The sequence below is a fragment of the Corvus hawaiiensis genome, chromosome 7 (assembly GCF_020740725.1).
Source record: "Corvus hawaiiensis isolate bCorHaw1 chromosome 7, bCorHaw1.pri.cur, whole genome shotgun sequence".
Taxonomy (NCBI): domain Eukaryota; kingdom Metazoa; phylum Chordata; class Aves; order Passeriformes; family Corvidae; genus Corvus; species Corvus hawaiiensis.
Genome location: NC_063219.1, coordinates 13,422,075 through 13,441,757, shown reverse-complemented (window position 1 = coordinate 13,441,757; position 19,683 = coordinate 13,422,075). Strand labels below are relative to the sequence as shown.

The following is a 19,683-nucleotide window of genomic DNA, read 5'->3' as shown; positions in this document are numbered from 1 at the left end:
AGTTTTAAAGCACTTGCAGTTTTGAAGGATACAACTGGAAATAAGGTTGGATTTCATATGTTTGAGAAAAACAAAATATTTTTTTCCTCTTGCAATTTTTCTGTCTTTGCTTACTTGTATATTAGAAAAAAGTTGGTTTTAAGTGCTTTAAAAAAAGTGTTGGGAGAATAAAACCATCTTCACTGAGTCAGTTACGGAATAGAAGGTGGAAGCTAATACTTTATTTTGAATTGTGACAATATATTTAATAATCACTATGGTTATGTATAAAAGCTTTATTGAAAGGCACTTTACAGTATCAGTTTTGAAAGATTTTCTCAAAACTGCTGTGCCTAAAGAATTTGTGTATTCTCTTAAGTATAAACATGTCTGCATGATCACCCGGTTGATAAAATTAGGGTTTTTTGATGTTAAATGCATAAATGTTGGCAGGATTTGGACTTCAATTAATATGTTAGATAATGCTAAAATGTGAATTCTGCCATGAATTTTGACTAGCCATCTATTGTTTTAAAAATGCTACAATTGTTTACTAGTTTTTAGCTTTTCCTAATTGAAACTGGCATTATTTAAGAATACAGTATTAAAATATTTATGTTGACCTGTGCTGTGCATCTTTTGTGTGCACACTTGAATTATTGCTGTTCAGGGTAAATTTTCTTAAATGAGAAAATGAACCTCTGAAGCACCTCATGGAGACCAGTAGGAATTGTGCTGGATGTTTAAACTGGTTTTGGTTTGCTTTTAGAACCAGTACTTAATGCATACCTAATAAAGTTCGGCTTCAATTTAGAGATTGCAAAAAGTGATTACTCTTCTCCATAGGAGACTCAACTGCAATATGAATTGAATCTACAAGTGTTACACTTTACTAGAAAATACTAGAGAAGCAAAAAAAAATGAGAATAACCTGGTTTATAGGGAAGATAAGAACTTGTCTTGCTACAGTTTCTCTGTAGTCTTTTCATTGCTGAGTCTGAAATCTAGCCTCTTCTTACAGTAGCATGTTTATTGCAATTTATTGTTTTGGAGGATTCCTCCAGAGGTCAGCACGGCGGTCTTAGTACATTTTTGTAACCTGGTGATTTCATACAGAATGGACCAAAGAATCTGTATTCTGGTACCTCAGGAGGTCTGTCTGGATTCATTTCTACTGGCTGATCAAACATGAATGCTTTTACTTCCTCTTGTTAATAGTCTACACAGACTAATGCTGCAGCCTAGGAAGATAAAGTTGTGAAGGAGAGCACGTGTGCCAAAAGGTCTCTCGAGCCGGATTGGATCCTTGAATTTGAGTGCAGCTGAAAGAGCTCACTGCAGTGACCCATTCCTAGCACCAGGCATTTACTTACTCTTTTATACTCTTTTCAGGCCTAGCTTTTCAAATGGGTGAACATGAGAAAACACCTGTGGATGAGGAACATGTTGAGTGTGTTCCAGTCTGGTAGCTTCCCTTAGTCATGCTCCTTGGACTGCTGAGGTGGTTCCAGATTTGTTCTTTGCCTCCAAACAGTGTTAATGAAGTGGATGCAGAACACAATTCCTTCTGGAGTTAGAAAGCCAGTGCATTGACTTGACACATACACACTTGGTGAGTTCATTCCTGGTGCAGTAGCATTTCTTTGATTTTGCCACAGCGCATAATGGTGCCTTCTGTAGCACTGAGGCTGGGCAGGAGCCTGGGCTGCCCTTAGGAGTTGTCTTTGAGCAAGGTTTGCAATAGACTGGAAGAACATGTTGGCTTGTGATGATACTTTCTTGTGGGCTAGCATGTTCTCCTGTCACAACAGTAAGAGTAGAGCAAGTAGTAGGTGCTAGTTGCTGCTCAGCTGTAGTTATTACTCAGCCTCTTATCCCTGGCAGTGTTTTGTGGCTCACAAATTGACCTAGGCTTCTCTTAAGGACTGTTACGCAATTTGCAATGTTTTAATATGTACTGTGCAGCCTCCCAGTTCCTGTGTTCTGAGGTGCTGCAGGAAGTTGTGGAAGTATGCTGTGGAGACTGCTCTGGTGTAAAGGTAACCATAATTTCAGGTGTTGGGCTTCTTTCCAGTTGGGCTTCTTTCTGTAGTATGTTATAAACACTAAAATAATTAGAGAATACAGCTGTATGTGAATTGCTGGTGCAATTTGGGGAAATACTGAAAAACTGGTTAAATAGTAAAAGAAGAGCATTGTGTCTTGGGGCTGGAATTGAAGGCAGTTTTAACTCCAAGGTACCAGTGGTGCTCTCCAGCGTTAACTACACTGATGGAACTCCTACTACAGAGGCATTAACTTCACTCTTTGACTAATAGCTACATACCTGATTAAATTTAAAAGCTGTGCTTGTGTTCTGGCTTTGTCTAGAGGTAGTCTAGCATCTTCTTTCTTCATTTGCTCCTCAGCCTTATATGTTGCCTTTTCTCAGTTTTTTCCTTCATATTTCAGGTGCTCTACTGCTATGTCAACCAGCTGCTGGCATTCTTCCTCTAATCACATTGCTCCTTTTTGTCTGCATTTTTGTGCCTCTTAGGAACATCACCAACAACTATTAGTTGTTTATGTACTTTCTATTTAAGAAAGAACTTTTTTCATCAGTTACAGATAAAAAGAAAATTCTAATACTGGTGTTACAATATTTAATATTGTCTCAAATGAATTTTTCTTAAATTGTAATCGTATTTTTGTTCAAGCCTTTCTCTGCAACTATTTGTTGGAATCTCTTTTTTTTTTTAGCTGTAGGTACTGGGAGTCAGGCTTTCAGAGAAGATATGTAATGAAAACAAATGATCAGATGTAGCATGAGTGATGTTATTGCCAGCATCTTGCACATTGCATCGTAGCTAGGCTGTGGAATTTCTCTCTTTTCAGGCTGCAGGGACTGTGGCAGAGAGGACTATTGTTATCATATCTGTTTAACAGAGAAGCAGCTTTAGGTCCTGCAAGTTTGGGACGTACTGTCACAGGAATTTCAAGGCAGACACACAGGCTATGTCTTTACCAGAAATCATTCATTCTGATGAGCTATCTGCTGCTAAAGTAAGCATTAGTCTTTCTATAGACCATCTGCTGCTCCATGTTCCTCTAGCTGTTGCTTCTTCTGGAACTGCAGAAGCTTCCTGTGGTAATCCTGCTGCTGCTGCCAAATCTGTTCTTGTGCTGTTTTCTCTAATTGTGACTTCTTTGCTTCCACCTCCTCCTCATGGCACCTCCACTCCTCTAGTTTCTGTTTCTGTAAACTAAAATATAAATGATTATTAATTGCTATAGCAACCCTGGGTTTGCTGAGCATTTTTGCCAGAAGAGCAGATCCTAGCCCAAGGAGCTCAGCAGATTGCCAAAGCGAAGGGGGAAGAACTGAGAATAAAGGGAGAATGGGTGCTGATTAGTGATATGTAGCATATGTCTGGTTGGTTCTGCAAATGAATATTTTAAAAAATTACTGTCTACTTTCCTTCACACTATTTGTAAGGGGGCAAAAACCTGCATTCCATTTTTCACGTGCTTTTGAGAAGGACATGAGAGATATGGGTATGTGGCTTACATGGAACAAAGATTTGGAGACAAGGGATGGAGGAGTACATAGGAACAGTTAGGAAAGTTCAGTAAGTAAGAGCTGGAAGAAAAAATTGGAATGCATCCTTGTGTAACAAGGACACAAACCCAGAACAAGAACCCGGGCTATGCAACAAATGAGGCAATGGAAAGCCTTGGCTGACATTTAAATGTAAACAAAATGACATTAAAATGGGCTATTTTTGCAGGAGGATTCACAGTGAGAGCAGGGAGGATCAAAGAAAGCCAAGGAGGTTCATGAAGGAAAGGAATATTCTCCTTATTTGGGGAATGGGAAGTTAAGGAAAATAAAACTAAAGGTCTTCTGCCTCACTTAGTGAGGTTCCAGGTATTTTCCAATCATCTTGGTGTTCTCAGTCCAGCAGTTTGACTCGAATGCCTATTTGCTTTTCCTGAAATAAAGTTAAGCATGGCATAGCACTAATTAAAAAAAAAATTATAAATATTTCTTTTCAGACATGTGATTGAAACATGCTACTTCTACTAATCGCGTTCTTGGGCATGCCTGTTTTCCCGGGAATGCGCTGCAGTGCGTTCAGGCGTTTCTAGATAGGCTGCAGCTCCTCGAGACCACCCGAGGAGGTCGCTGTTCTCCCCGGGAAATGCCGTTCCGATGAAAAATTACCAGATGGTCGCGAAGCAACGAGATGGTGTCAAATGTACTGTTTTGTGTAAGCAGAACATTTCAAAGGGTGAATAGAAATATTATAATTATATTGCCCCAGAGCTTGTTTCTGATACTGATCGGTTTCCCAGAGTTTTGCCTCAAGTATTTGGTGGGGGGTTTTTTTGTGGGATTTGTTGTGTTTGGTTTTCGTTTTTTCCTAAAGCTGTGTCAGCAGACGTAAAGAGCAAAAGTGCTCTTAATGATTTTTTTTGTTTCTTTGTTTGTTTTGCTAATATAAAATGCTTATATCATTAAGGAATAACCTACATTGCTATGAGATCTTTATAACCATTTAGTTATAACAATGCTGAGGTTTTTGTCAGGGAAAATGCTCAGTAGTGGATTTAATGTTGTTTGGAAAGTGTGGAATATAATCGTTATGAACTCACTGTAAGCTAGGTACAGTAAGTTGAAGACCTAAATTTGTTTAATAACTTTGATTCACTGATACTGATTATTTTCATTATCAGCAAAGACTTTGAAAAGTCAGAATTCAGAATAATGATGAATGGATGAAAGTATTAGAATAATGAAGTTAATTTAGTAGACACACATGTAATACTAAACTTAGGAAAAATCTAATATGCTGCTAAAAGATGGAACTTTATCTATGCACATATTTGAGATTAAAAGGCTTGTGTTGTTATACTCTAGTTTGGAATTTGCCCGGGAGTGCTGGAGCAGTTTGCTGGCTTCTTCACACGCTGTGTTGTTAGTCTTATGTTATGTTAGAAGATGCTTTGTTGTTATCTATGCTTTTTCATGCTGAAACATCGATAGGTGTGGATGCATGTGCCTGGCTTGCAAAAGAAAAGCAAAGACAACAATAGTTCTGTCATGTTGTTCCATTCAAATGTTCTCTTCTCAAATGAGAACATTATCCTCACTAACCACATCCTCTGTGCTCCTCTGTTGTTCCTTTTCCAGATCTGCCTTTACTTTTTCCATTTGTTCCTACTGCTCTTTCCCCATTTCTGTTCTTGCTCCTTCCTCCTCTTCACTTCTTATGTTGCCTTTCTGCCTTTTTTGTTCTCTTTCCTGTGCAGATATCTCTTCTTGCCATTTTTCAGGAGGAATCTGAACAAGAATGTCAACTTTAAGTGCATTATTAATTATATTCTGTAAACGATTATTTATCTACTATTAACTGAGATTTGAAATTTCTGAAAGATATATGCTCTATGTACTTATTAAAGTTGTTCTGACTTCTGTGGGAGTTTTCCAGTCACTGCGGCCAACAGCGCCTCTTTTCTCTATATGGTAAATGTTTTATGTCTATATTTATATATTTTTTTTCTTCCAGTAGATACTTGCCTTTGTGATATCTGATGACTCTTATGCTAATTTGCTAGTATTTAGTGTCTCAAAATGTTGCTACTTAAGCTGTATTCTTGAACCTCTGTCAACTTTATATTTCTCCCTGTATTTTTTCTAAATGTTTCTGTAGTTGTAGCAAGGGACAGGTACAGGGGTTTCCTCCAGCCTCAGAAAAGAGGACACTGAGGAAACAGGTACGGTCTAAAAAAGCATAAAACTCTGTCAGCTGAATGGTCAGCTAGAGGATCACTGTGATGAAATGGGAAAGCTACAGACAGCCTGTATTTCTGGAGTTCTAAACGAGGACTGAGGAAAACTTTTCCAGGGGATGTAGAGATTTAAGATGCATACCTGAACGGCCTCCTTACTTTGCTGTGTGGTGTCTCTTTTAAGGAAGGCATTGGGGAGTGCTTCTGGGCTCCAGGTTTTCTGTGCGACGGGTCTCGGATATTTACAGTCCCGGAACAGTAGGTTTTGGGGCCCTTGCCTCAGTGGGCAGCGGGATGCGTGGGCTGAGGGCTCTGCATGCCCCTGGGCTCCCTGCCACACCTCTTCCCAGTACTGCTGCCTTGGCCAGCTGGCAGGAGAGCATCAAATTGGGGCAGGTGAGCAAACAGCCGTGGATATCTGGTGTGAGGGAAATGCCATCCCTGCCTGTGTGTGATGCTGAAGTACACAAAAACCCAACACAAATCCTGTTGCTAGTGAGGGTGAAGGAGAGGGGGAGTTACCTGAACTTGGCTATACCTGTGCTTGGGGTGAAAAATGATCGGGGGCAGCTCGGGAGCTCTTTTTGGCCTGGGGCAGCCCCAGGGGCAGGTCTTGTGCGGAGCAATGGCGCCTGTGAGGCTGTGGGATCAGCCGAGAGGGAGCTGGGGATAGGGGCCCTCCGTGCCCTGCCCCGGGACAGAGCCCCTCTGCTGCCCCTCTGAGGGGGAGCCTCGCGACAGGGTGGGGACGTGCTGAGGGAGCTGGGAGAGCTCCTGTGAGGAGAGGGAGCCTGGCTGTCCCTCCGTGCTGGGCACAGGTGCCCTGAGGAGGCAGCAGCCATGTTGTGGTGGTGGATGCTGGCGGCAGAGCTGCCTGGCTGCAGTAGCCACAAGGCTACTGGACACACTGGGTAAGTCTTTGTTCTCTTGTTTTATCCTCATTTCATGGGAGTTTCTCCAGCACATGTCCCTGCCAGCACCTGCAAGCACCATTTCTCATCTCCACAGCCCCTCTGCTCCCGCCTGCTGGTCTGTGGGAGCTGCTGGCTGGGGTGGCTCTTGGAGGCAAGATGGCCTGAGCCAGGGGAAAACTGGAATGCTGTGGATACTGTGGCAATTTGTTCCTTTAGAGAGCAAATATTTCAGTCTAGAGGTAAATCTGGTCTTTCTGTCAATGTTTTTATATTTATGTAATATTTTTTTTGTGGTGCAGGGAAGTGTCAGAACAAAACATAAATAGGACCCAAGTGTTGTGGTTTCATCTAAATCTCATAAGAGAATTTCCCCTATGATGTAACTTGGTGACTCTTCAAACCCATATTCTTGGTCTTTCTGCCCCTCTTCTGTTTCTTGCTCCACCTAAGTTAATCAAATACACCAAAAATCTTATTTTGAATTTTCATTTGTTATAGTCAAAAAAGGTGCATCAAATGCATCATCAGGACTGTAGTGGACTGTAGACAGAAAAACTGGGGAGAAAATATTAAGACCTTGATGCAGACAACTATTAACCTGGAAAAGACGATCTTGTCCTAATCATCACTACTGATGCCTTGACTGCTCTCCTAAGGGCTTGACTGCTCTTGGCTGTCTGTCTACATTAAATGTTCCCAATTAACTTACCCTCTGCTGGGGACAAATGGTAGAAGGCCATGCTATCTAGTAGAGAGAACCTGCAGTATGAAACAGGCGAGTTGTGAGCTTTGTGCTGCCTCTGACCTGCTGGTTAACTTGGTGCAAGCTTTCTCCATCTCTCACAGTCTGCTGCCTACAGTGCAAGGCCCAATAAAATCCAACTTTCTGCTTCCAGGTATGACCCTAATGTACACAGGCATGCCTAAATAACTTCAAACCACATTTACTGTAAGTGCATGCTCTAGTGCACATACTTAGGGGTTTAGAGGTGAGGTCTGGAGAGAAAAAAAGTCTAGCTATTGTCTGCTTGTTAATACAATATATAATTCTTGACTTTTGATACAAAATAAAAAGGAAAAAGCCCCCACCACTTCTGCTACTGTAAGTGTAGTTGAAATAATTTTGACTGTGATGCTTGATGTATCATGTTTGAGGCTTAATAATAAATTAGTTTTAATAACAGTTGATTATTACCACTTTCAAAAAATACAAAATAATCTTTGAATACAAAAATTTTCCCTGGTCTTTTTTCTTGCAAGGAACTATGAAACAAAAGCATGGAAATAAAATTTGGCTTAAAATTGGGAAATAATGAGGGCTGGACCATCTCCTTCAATCTGTGTTGAAGAAATTGACTGTAACATATTAAGCCTTTATATGCCCTTGCTGTATCTCCCACTGAGATAACTAAAATGTAATTTTAGTAATCTTCAGTAATCTTCAACAAGATGGAGAGAGATCAGTTTCTTGTTAGTTAACCTTACCCTGAGTGCTTATGATATATGGTGATAAGGGGTATCAATTTATCTCCTTGCTAACAGTAAAAGCTGAAGTGGTTGTGCCAATTTGTTAGTTACATTTTAAGTTACTGATAAGAGAATATTCATCTCTTCAGGATTTGCACACTAGGACTTGACCACAACTGCTGCAGTCCACTGTTGTACACTCACTGTGCTAATGGGTCTGAAATTTCTTAATCTGTGACATGAAGAGAACTTCAAGGGTTTTTTTGTATTCCCAATGATGTAGAATTGCTAAGGAAAAGATAAAGAAAACGTTTTTTCTCTATAAATTACAATTAAGGATTTATGCTGAGAGCTAAACCAATGACCACTGATTTGTGCAAAGAATTGCTGTTTGCCCTTTGAGAGTTGGTCTTTGTTTTGGCTGTTACCTGCTCTCAGTGTAACTGCTTCTGCAGTTCCTCCTGGTACCAGGGAGGCTGTGTGCTGTGCACTGAGACCTCCTGGTTCACTTTAGCCCTAAGACCACTTGTTAGACCAACAACTGGGGGAAAACTGACGGCATCTCAGAGTATGCTTTGAGACAGAGCTTGTCCTCTGGTACTCCAGCTGTGTTTTTTCAGTGCTGCACGTCCTAGGGAGGGGTTATAAGGAACAGTGCTGTTCCACCATTAATCAGTAGTGTCTGTACTTGTATGTACACATACATCACTTAACAGTTGACTGTATACAATTTCTGCAAGTGAGTGATTGTTTTGCCACCTTAACTTTATCCTGATGGTACAAAGCAGAAACAATCTGTACCACAGGCCAGACAGCACTTAGTGTTTTGCTATCGGTGTCTGAACCATGATTGAAACCAGTCTTTAACAGAAATAGATAGTCAAAGACATTACAGGGGAAGAGGCAGGAAGTTTTGCTGCCATAGGACTTACAAGATCAAAGCTGTTGTCAGCTGGGTATTTTCTTTCCTGCTCTTCATTCAGTGGTAAGTCTCTTCTTGTATACTGCTTTTCAGAGTTACTTGTTTTTATTCCAAATGTCTCCTATGTTTCCTGATGGCTGGGAGATCTCAACTGTTGTTCCAGATTCAAGCTCTATATCCTGTATTTAAAAAACCAAAAGATTAGACAGAGTAACAGTAAGATTAACAATCAAAATTTAGACTTCATTCCACTTAAGAAAAAGCTTAGGAAGGTGCAGAAACACCCTGAGGTTTTGTTTTACTCCTGCCTTAACCTCTCAACATGTTTTGCACATCTGTAAGCCCTGAAACTCTTCAGAATACTTTGTCAGTACCATCTAATGAACAACTTGTGTAATTGTAATGGCCTAGCAGGTAGCTGCTACTCTCTTTGGAGATCACTTGTCTCCTCCATTACTGAGGTGAGTTTCATTCTCTTTTGCTGCAATGAAGATGGAAAGACTCATTTGCAGGTGCTTGGCATATTAAGTAACAGTGACTATTTTAATAATTACAGTAATGGTGAATATTTTAATAATTACAGTTTCATTTCTGTAATAGTTATCATCCAAAGATCTTGAAGTATTTTAGAAATTCGTGGTCTGGTTTTTATTTTTAGTTTAAGAGAGAAGTGAAGCCATAGCTTTCAGTGACTTTAACAGCAGCAATTGTTCTGCTTCTCTGAAGAGCAAGCTACAAATATTGATGTTTCACACTTTAATTAATAAGTTCTGTATGAATGTTCTGTGAAGTCCTGTTTGGTGTGTATTTCCTGAATATAGCTCTAAGATGTATTTTTAAATCAATAGCATCGTTAAAAGAAAAATGAAAGGCTTTATTTTGCTTCTCCAGAGATGGCTCTGGGGAGACCTTAAAGCAGCCTTCCGGTACCTTAAGGGGCCTACAAGAGAGATGAAAAGGGACTTTTTACAGGGCGTGTAGTGATAGGATAAGGGTGAGCAGCTTCAAACTGAAAGAGGGGTAGGTTTAGATTTGATATTGGGAAGAAATTCTCTGTTGTGAGGGTGGTGAGACACTGAAACAGGTTGCCCAGAAAAGTTGTGGATGCCCCATCCATAGAACTGTTCAACGTCAGGTTGGATAGTGCTCTGAGTAATCTGATCCCATGGAAAGTGTCCCTGTCCATGGCAGGGAGGGTTGAAACTGCCTGATCTTTAAGGTTCCTTCCAATCCAAGCCATTCCATTCCATGATTCTTGTCTTAAGGTGAATTGGTTTAGAGCAGGCAGTTAATTCTGAGAGGTGTGGACCTGAATGTAAGAATTTTTTATAAAGAGTTAGCACTCTTAGGGCATGTAGTGTGGCTCCTAGAGACATGGTTTACTGGTGGATTTGCTGTGTTAGGTTGATGACTGCTCTTTTTTTTTTATCTCAGTCCTAATTTTAAGAGGTCTCAAAATGCCCTGTAAAGCAATTAGATGCTGTCACAGTCAAGTGTTTTAATCTGAGGACTCGTGACAGGGGATCTGTGTCTGACTGTAGAAATAGGAGGCAATGCCTGTCCCTTCTCACTGTGAATATGACCCTCAGAGGCATCTGTTGGTGGGGTACCATTGCTGAGAATTTCCATTCAGATACTTCACTTAATTAAGGCACTGTGATAAACAATAACTAAGCTAAGATGCCTGACTAGAAAAGGAACAAATGTAGTAGAAACCTGTGTCTTGTTTGCAGAAATGAAAGTGAAGTATAAAAACTTTCTGTCTCTGTGTAAACTTTTATCTTTTTAGTAAAGTGTGTTGTATGGTCCAAGCAGGCTTCCAGTTATGCAATACTGCATTCAGTTTTTTCTATCCATTTGCTTGTCTGAATCTGTAAAAGTGAAGATCAACTCTTGAGCAGGTTAGGCCAGACTCAGATCTGTGCAGAATAATTTTCTTTGCTGATCATCTGTGCTGCAGCTGTGGTTCAGTGTCATTGGCCTCAGTAAATAAGTAGCCAAACCATAGGATGAGAGAATAAGTCTAGCTCTAAATTTGATGCGGGGGGGGGGGGGGGGAAGGTGATTATGTTTAGCTTTCTCACCCCAAAAGAAAGTTGGAACTTGATGTTGCAGTCTCTTTGGCTTCAGTTATGGATTTTTGATAGTCCTATCAAATTTAATTTTCCTTAATGCATAGGATGGTTAAAAGAATTATTTAATATATCTTAACAAGGATTAAATAAGGTTTAAGGTTAAAGACTTACTAGAGGCAAAAGTGACAATAGTATGCCCATGGGAGTGATAGGATTTCCCTCCTTTTTGGTACTTTTTGGTAATATTTTAGAATTGAAGATTTGAGGTTCAGGTGTACTTCCAAATCTTTGAACCAGTATTGAGCCTTTAAATGGTATGATAATTAAAAAGTGTCCTGAAGCCTTATATGAGACAGCAGTAGCAAAGAGATTGGATTTCTTATTGAAAATCCAAGTTTGCTGGTGTTCTATGAGCCATACTGAAGTTGCTGGATCAACACTGGTGATTTCAATTATCAGACATCAACTATTGGGTAAATTAATAATAAAAAGGCAAAGGGATCTATAAACAGAAATCTATGTCCCTTCCTGACAGAGCCCCAGTTTTCTCACTAGGTTTAGCTGAAAGTACGAGAGAGTAAAATGTAGAGGTAAGCAATTCTTTAGCAGTAGAAGATTGTCTTCTCAATATATATATTTCAAGGGCAGTACTTGGGAAACCCATACTAAAAGAATGAACTTCGGTCCTGGAGAGGAAAGAGCAGGATTTCCCTTGAAAAAAGTAAGCTATTCTGCTTGGGGGTATTCATTGTTTTTCCCTGCAGAGCTGGCCTGTGTTACAGGATGTTAAGGCACCAGCAGAGAGAGCCATTGTTTCAAGGATGTGTGGAAAGCTGCACAGATGGCACAACTTTCTGGCAGGGCACAACGCTGAAGTGTTACTGTAAAAGCTTATGTAGATTTTTAAGGAGATAAAAGAATTCTTGTAGAGATGGATCTTCACTTTCTAAAAACCCCCTCCCCACAACATCTGGACAAATTTGCACAAGGTTCACCTAACTTAAAGGCCTAGATCCAGGCCTCTGCTGTTTTTATATTTCCTGCAATGTATAGGCTTCAATAACTTACCTATGGTATGTGCAGAGCTTGTCTCAAATGAACTTATTCTGTGGGGGCAATCTCATATACCATGGGATGTTGGTCAGGAAAGGGAAGAGAAAGAAAGACATTAATTCCAAATATGTAGCTATGAGTCTTGGAACTGATGTTGAATGTGGTAGGGTTCAAGTTCAATATAATAACATGAACTGTTCTTCGTTACATTGTCAGTTGCTGTTGAGACTTACGACAATGATAGATAGCACTGTTGCAAGTGTCATATCCTTAGGTGCAGCAGTTGATATCATCCTGCTCTGAGCTTGAGGACTGTGACCAGTCCTTTTTGGCATAAGACTATTGCAAGTCCAAGAAGGAAGACAGCATTCCCAGCTGTTCTGCTACCCATGACTCTTTGCAAAGCTGAAATGGGTCTATTTACTTTTGTTGGGGTATGTGTAGTTGCTCAACAGCTTCTTGGTCCATAAGCAAAACCCTGTAAGAATGCAGAGCTTGAACAAATCTCAACAGAAAGCTTGACTGAAGCTGAAACTTCTCACCTTGCTGCGTGCTGGAAGCTTTCTGAATTCTTGATGTTATGTGTTCTTAATTGGCAGAGGATCTCTTACTTCGCCAAACCTTTCTACTCTGGGGGTAATGAAATCTGAAACCAGGCAAGTTTAGCGTGGTTCTGAATTTCATCACAAATCACATCTCACACTTCTCATTTCTTGCCTGAGGGAGAAAAACTCCAGTATCTTTGTCTCCTGAAAGGAGGCAACGCCTGCATAGTTCCTCCATGCTGGCCGATTTTATTGACTCAGTGATAATTGAGGAAGGAGTCAGGTATCAGCTTCAGCTTGTGTGTGATACTGGCACGTACACAACCTGTACAACCTAAGGCCAGCCGTGATGAGACAGCAAGAAAGAAGCAGTGATGGCAGCATGAAAAACAGCATTTTGCTGACATATCTTACAGTTGTCACTAAAGGTTAAAGTGCAGATGGAAGAGCAAGGAGACTACATATTGCTAAACAGAGTTCCTTCTTTACATATAGAGTACTGACTTCAGGAGAACAACTTCAGGTATCCAGAATCAACAATATATACTAAGAAAAGCCAAACCTGTATTATGCAGGCTGTGTAATAAAAATACCAAAATGGAGAGAAGACTTTAAAGAGGAGAATTTTTTTCCAGTGACAACCACAACTCAGAAAGGAAACTTCCTGAGACTGTGTTCTCTTTTTTTTTTGCATTTGTTTGATACTTCAGAAACTCTTAAGCCTTGCATGAATTCTCACTAATATTTTTACATTTCTCACTAATATTTTACATTTTATTTCTTATTATTTCATATTGTAGTAAATATATAAGTGACTTTTTCACAGACCTGACCAGCTTCAGAAAGTATCAGAAATAATAAAAGCATGTGTACTTGCTGCTCTGGATGTTTAGTTCTTGTTAGTCTTAGGGGCTATGTTACTTCTGCTGCCTTGCTGCCCCCACGTTCCCCACTAGAAAAAATGCAGTTCAAGTCTTTTTTTAGTGTCAGTTCTACTGTCAGTTCTACCAGCCATGCTGCCGCTTCTGTGGTCTCATGCTGTCACCACTGGGCCTTGACATGGTGCGGAGTAGATTGTGATAATGCTAGGTATGATTCCAACACTAGCCCTAAATCTGCTTTAAGGTAGTGGGGGTATGTACTATAGATTTAACTAACATCTTCCTTTTTCTTCTTCCTGGAAGCTGCACTACCTTCAAGATTAATAGTGAGAAAATTACCAGTGCTCATCTGGCAAATGTGTGTTTGGGAGGGAAAAATCTGTAGTTGTCTTGCACTGTATCTGCAACAGTGAACAACAGGAAACACTCATGGAATTACAACAACGGGAGATTTCTCTCAAGTTATCTTAGAACAGTGGGTTTCTAAAGCATCCCACAAAAACAGTATGGCCTATAACAAAAACTGTTTGTTTACATTACTGGGATCCTGCAATATTTTTGGTGTGTTGGGATGCACCTAATCTTTCTCACCTCTTTTTCAGTGTTTTAAATGCTTTTCACCTTTGTATGACCTTAATGATTTGAGATTTCAAATCTTCAGCAACTTCAGGTCCTTACCACAGTATCTGCACTGCAGGAAGTAGTACTTTGCCGTGAAAGATCTGGGAACTTCCTGGAAGGTTGTTGTAAGGAGAAGAAAAGGATAAGAAACTAACATAGAAATGAGTTCTGTGGAAACAGCCCTGGAGGGAGTTTTCAGAGCTGGGATGTACAGTCGTTACAGGCTTACTAACAAGAAATCCCGTATGTGTGGAGTGCAGAAAAGAGAAATCAACTATGAGATGAAACCCATGCTGTGTGAAAAGGTGTGCTTTAGGAACTTCCCTGGTGTGAGCAATGGGTAGCCAGGAGAGTTAAGAGCTTTAGCTAACAAATGCTGGAGAATAACAGATAAGAGAATGAAACTCCCTCACTAATGCACTGGACTGTTTTCTTTGGTGTTCAAAACAGCAGGAGAGAACTCGGTCAGTGTTAGCAGTTCTGGCCTGATACACGCATGAAAGTTTTGTACATGTAAAGTACAAAAGGGAACACGTGACTCTCTTCCATCAGTTTCCTTTGATGAACTTCTCTCTAATCTGTTCCTTCCGTCTTCTCTTGGACTACCATATGCCTGAAGCTAGGCCTAAGTTACTGAATGCTGCATTGGTACCAGCATGGCTTTCTGTGCCTGATCTGAGGTGATGGTAGGGAGAGATGGAGCCTGCAGTGACCAAGCATCAGCAACTGGACAGCAAGTATGTTATGTTTCACCCCACATCTTCACTTAACTGAGCTGTATGACAAGGCTGAACTTTGCTGTCACGTGAAGATCATTGTTGCATAATTTTAAGCATTTGAGCAGTGTTTCCTTGTCATATGGGTGATGCTGAGCTTCCAGTAAGTCAGTTCCTTGGAATAGTTACAGCAGTAAAAGCTCCTTAAGAGAAAATGGATCTGGCAACAAAACAGGTAACCGATCCTCTGCAGAAGGTAACAACAAAGGCATGTGAACTCAGTTAAGATTCTAGTCAGAGCAGCAAAATTAAGTGGGGCGTAGGAGAGTATTTAAGGAGTTAATAAAGCTCTTCTGGTTCTTAGCAAGAAGTGGCTTTCTGATTTCATTGTTAACATTGCATGACAAACCCTTCTTGCCCAGTTATAGGTGATATCTGTTCTTTAATCCTATTTAAGCAATGGAGAATTTAATTTCTGTTTGACACTTAAACACAACAGCTAAGTTATTTTAAGACTCTAGTCTTAAAATGAAAACGGGCATGGGATGATAATATGGTGACTATCTTTATAGACTCTTTAATGGGAACAAGAGGACAAAATTTGTTTTCTGACTGTTCTTCTGTTCAGAAAAGTCAAGGTACATCTAGCTCTTTAAAAGAAGATTAATTTCAGCTTTTGAGCTGCATTTGTAAAAGAAAATAATGTGTTTTTTCTCAGAAATTGCTGAACAGATAAAGTCAAGGAAAAAAAGGGAGGGGTAAACTTCCTTTGATTCAAGTCTTGAGGAATTAAATTGAGCATTAAAATAGATTTGTACCATCAGTCTCCTTAGACATGAACACTGCTAGGCTTAATGAGAAAGTACTGAAGCAGAATGACAGTTTCTTATTAACTCAACAAGACTGGTCTAGCTATTTCCACACTGCTTTTGCTTGCTCATTAATGGCCTTCTGCACTATAAAAAGAACAGCCCAAACACTCTAAGCCCCTGGGAAGACCTTTTTATATGGTCTATCAGATGTTAAACAGCCTGCTAGCAGTGAAGAAACAGCCCCGTGAAATGCTGATCAGCGTTTTTGTCTTGTTCTGGTGCCTAGACAAAAAACTATAATTGATTAAATTGTCTACTGCAAGATAACAAATGCAGGTGACATGCTAAGCCTGAGTCACTGATGTCTGCACTTCATTCCAACCAAATCCAAGTTGACTTCAAAGTAATGGAGTCACAGCTGTAAGTAGCTGAGAAAAGATAAAGCTGTCAAACTTACCATGAACACCACTATAAATGAGTGAACCGCCTAGAAGGAAAATGTTTATCATTGACCCATCATTCTAAAAAAGCAGGAAGTTAAAATACCATGGATGTGATTGTTTCCTTTGTGTGCTGGCTGGGTACCTCAAGGAGTTCTTGTGTCAGAATCTGAGCGGCTTCTTGCAGCTAGAGCTAACAAGCAAATGCTGGACAGGTCTGCTTTGGTATCCTAAGCTTCACCTCTGCTGTCACTTCCCTGCAGCTGCACAGAATTGCAGATAATTCCTTGTAGTGCCTGGCTATGGGTAGCCAGGCTTCCTAAAACAGGACTGCTCACTGTGATTGGGAAATTGATAAATCAGATTGTGAACTCTTGGCAGTGAGTTAACTTCTTGTCTAGCGGTGTTTCGCTGAGTTCAGCGGGCTCTACTCAAGCTTGTCTGTCAGTATGGGAGATTGCTGTGGTTGGGGGGAGCAGCTCACACAACTGAGCCTCAGGTTACTTTGAACTCAGTGCAGTGGAGCCTTCAAACACACACCATTTTCTGCTCTGAGTGTTAACTGTGTTCTTACAGCTTGGGAAAGTAGAACCGAAAGCTGTGTTAATGATTTTCAAACACAGTCCTTGACTTTGTCCAAAACAAATCTGAGTCTGGAACAGTTTTTAAAAGTAGATTAGCTTTGAAAAATTTTTGTTTGTTTTGCTTTGATTTTGCTCTGAGTTTATCTGAGTTCGAAATTGGTGGATATGCAGGGAGTTACTTCAGTAGGCATCAGCGCAAGTCTGTTGAATCAAGCAGCATCAAGGTACCTATATAAAATCAAAATAAATACCTGCACAATTCCCTTTGGACAGAGATTAGTGATCTGACTTGATATGAAATCCCTATCCTCTAACCTGGAAAGCTTGCAGCTGTGAAAGGAATAGTATTTAATAATAGACCAAGACCTGATTTCAATGGAAGCATTGTCTGAGCAGGGACATCAGAGCTTGGTTCCAGAACACTAGTAAAAAAATAAAATGAAATAAAATAGCCTTTTTATTTATTGGGCACTCAGACTTGAAGGCTCCCAGGTGCCTATTAGTCTAAGGGCTTGTCTGTACAGGAAAGTTAGTGTGCAATATGTTGGAATATGAATTTACAGTGCACCAACTCCTCTGTGTTCCCCCTGTGTTTGGATATTTTTAGCACACAGTAATGGTGCCTTTCTCCATGGCAGTTCATTCAGCTTTGAAAATAAAATAAATCACATTCTGCTTAATGCCTGTGTGGTGAGTGAATGCCTAATAGCCAGTGCCCTCTAAAGTTATACCTGAACTTCTCAACTACTCAACTAGTACTAAGGATGATGTTTAGTAGGGTCCTGGCTTTGTCCAGGAAGATAAGTGTGATTCTGCTTACTTTTTCAGAAGGGAGAAAAATAGCGTGTTTTCAAAAGTCCCTGTATTTCAGTTCTCAATAAGGCTTTGAGTATGTAGCAGTTTAGGTCAGAGGGTTCCAGTACAACTCTTTGAGAGTTATTTTCGTTAATATTTTGCAGCTGACACTAAAATACTGCATCCTTTAGCCCAGCTGAAAGGTTTGTATGGCTTTTTAGTGAATTGCATTGAGGTTTACTTGAGGTTTGCTTTACTTTTTTTTTTTTTTTTGCTTGGTTAGTTTTAAGCTCAAATCCATTCAAATAAATGTTTTTGCTGGCATATACTGAAGAGGCAATATCAGAGTAAGAACATGGAAGAGGAATAAAGGAGGGAGGATGGACATATAGGTACGAATCTGGGGGGTTTTGCTTGGTTTTTTGGTGGCTGTGCTGAAGTTTGCCATGTTTGGAACAGTCAATGTGAGGTGTAAGGCACCTGGAGAACCCTCAGTTTGCTCATAGTTCTTGTAATGAAAATTTGGCAAAGAAACCTGACTGTTGGTGAAGCTTTGAAAGATGGGATGTTGTTTGTTTTTTTTCTTAACCTGGTAAGAAAAGTGCAGCAATGACTCTCAAGATAATATCTGTTTCGGGGGAAAAGGGGGCAAAATTCTTGCTAATTCAGTCTAATCCATACTTGATCTATTCACCTTACAAAGTAAATTCCTTCACCCTTATTACTTTGAAAATGTACCAGCTTGCATATAAACATTAGGAACTGATGGTGAATCTTTCACCTTTCACAGAATTGATGCTACCTTGTTGTTCTGCCTCAGGTATCCGTGGTATGTCAGAGGAATGCAGCAGAGAACCAAAGTCCGACTAAATCTCTTTATCCTGCATTAATCTGAAACTCCCAGAGAGAGACAATCCTGACTCTGAGGTTCTCTGAATTCAGCATCAGTGCTTCTGTTTCCTGGAAGAAAAATAAGGGAGAAATAAGTCATAGGTCCATGCACTTAACAAATGGTGCCACATGAATTAGGGTAAATTTCATGCAACTTACTTTTAACTGGCTCATTTCCTAAGAAGGATCTACTTTGTCAGGTTGTGCTCTTCTGTATGGTAAAAAGAAACACAAACACATTAATGCTAAAGTGAATTATTATCTTTTTCCCAACTCTGTTGTTAAACAAGTAAAAATTATTCCATCCAGTTGGAAAACTAAAGCAGGCTGAAAGAAGCATTGCTGCTGTGGTTGTCATATGTGTTTGCAGATAAGATATAGCAATATGATGGGAAGGCTGGGATCCTCACTGGGGAACTGTACTTGGAATCCACACATGCTGCTCACTGCAGAGCCCTATTCTGTTGGAGTTCCTTCTTACTCCCAACACCATGAGACTGAAGGAGAAGAAACATGGCTTGGATGTCAACAACAGTAAGTTGTCTTCACAGGATGACTGTGGTGAACCAGTCAGCACTAGTTATTGCTGGGGACTGGTTTGTGTGATGTTTGCAAACACACAAGTTTGCAGCCGGAGCTGATCAGAAAAAAAAAAAAAATGTCCTTTATTTCAGTCATGCTGGGAGAAGGCTCTCATCCAAGTCAAATTTTGCCTTGACCAGCTCATGTACTGCACACAGCTTTTCCCTGCCTGATGTTTTTAAAGCCATGCTATGCATTGATGTGATCACAAAATATTTGCATTCACAATCTCCTGTGTTGTAACTGTGGTGAGGATAGACCTACAGGAAGTATCTGCTCTTCATGCAAGGACAGTAGTAGCTACAGGGAGGAGAATCAGTGTTGGTGTAGTTAACCCTTTCTTTTATCCAAAGGAATTGACCCCCTACTGAACTTTTGTCCGTGTGAAGGAAAAAATACTTGACCTTAAATGACTTGCACAAAGACCAAGAGGGAGACTGTCAGGCTGGGTCTTGCAAGCTGCCTGGCTCCTGATCCTCTGCTGAAGTTGCTAGACCCAATGTCTCTCTCCATTCATGCTGCATGAATTCTCAGTCTGTGCTATCTTTCCTCCCTTGAATAATAATTGTTAATGAAAAGGAAAATGAGAAAACAAGGTAATGACAGATAGCACAGAGAAAACATTGGAAAGTGA

The 19,683-nt window shown here is 40.2% G+C and overlaps 1 long non-coding RNA gene across 1 annotated transcript; it reads right to left on the bottom strand.

Moving 5' to 3' along the window:
* Window positions 1-108: 108 nt before the first annotated feature.
* On the bottom strand, window positions 109-19,076 carry LOC125328724. The gene is made up of 5 exons (XR_007204818.1): window positions 18,891-19,076; window positions 18,627-18,678; window positions 18,379-18,536; window positions 9,065-9,233; window positions 109-3,221 (listed from the first exon to the last, which is right to left on the bottom strand). It is a non-coding gene; the product is annotated as an uncharacterized LOC125328724 (long non-coding RNA).
* Between the last annotated feature and the right edge of the window lie 607 nt (window positions 19,077-19,683).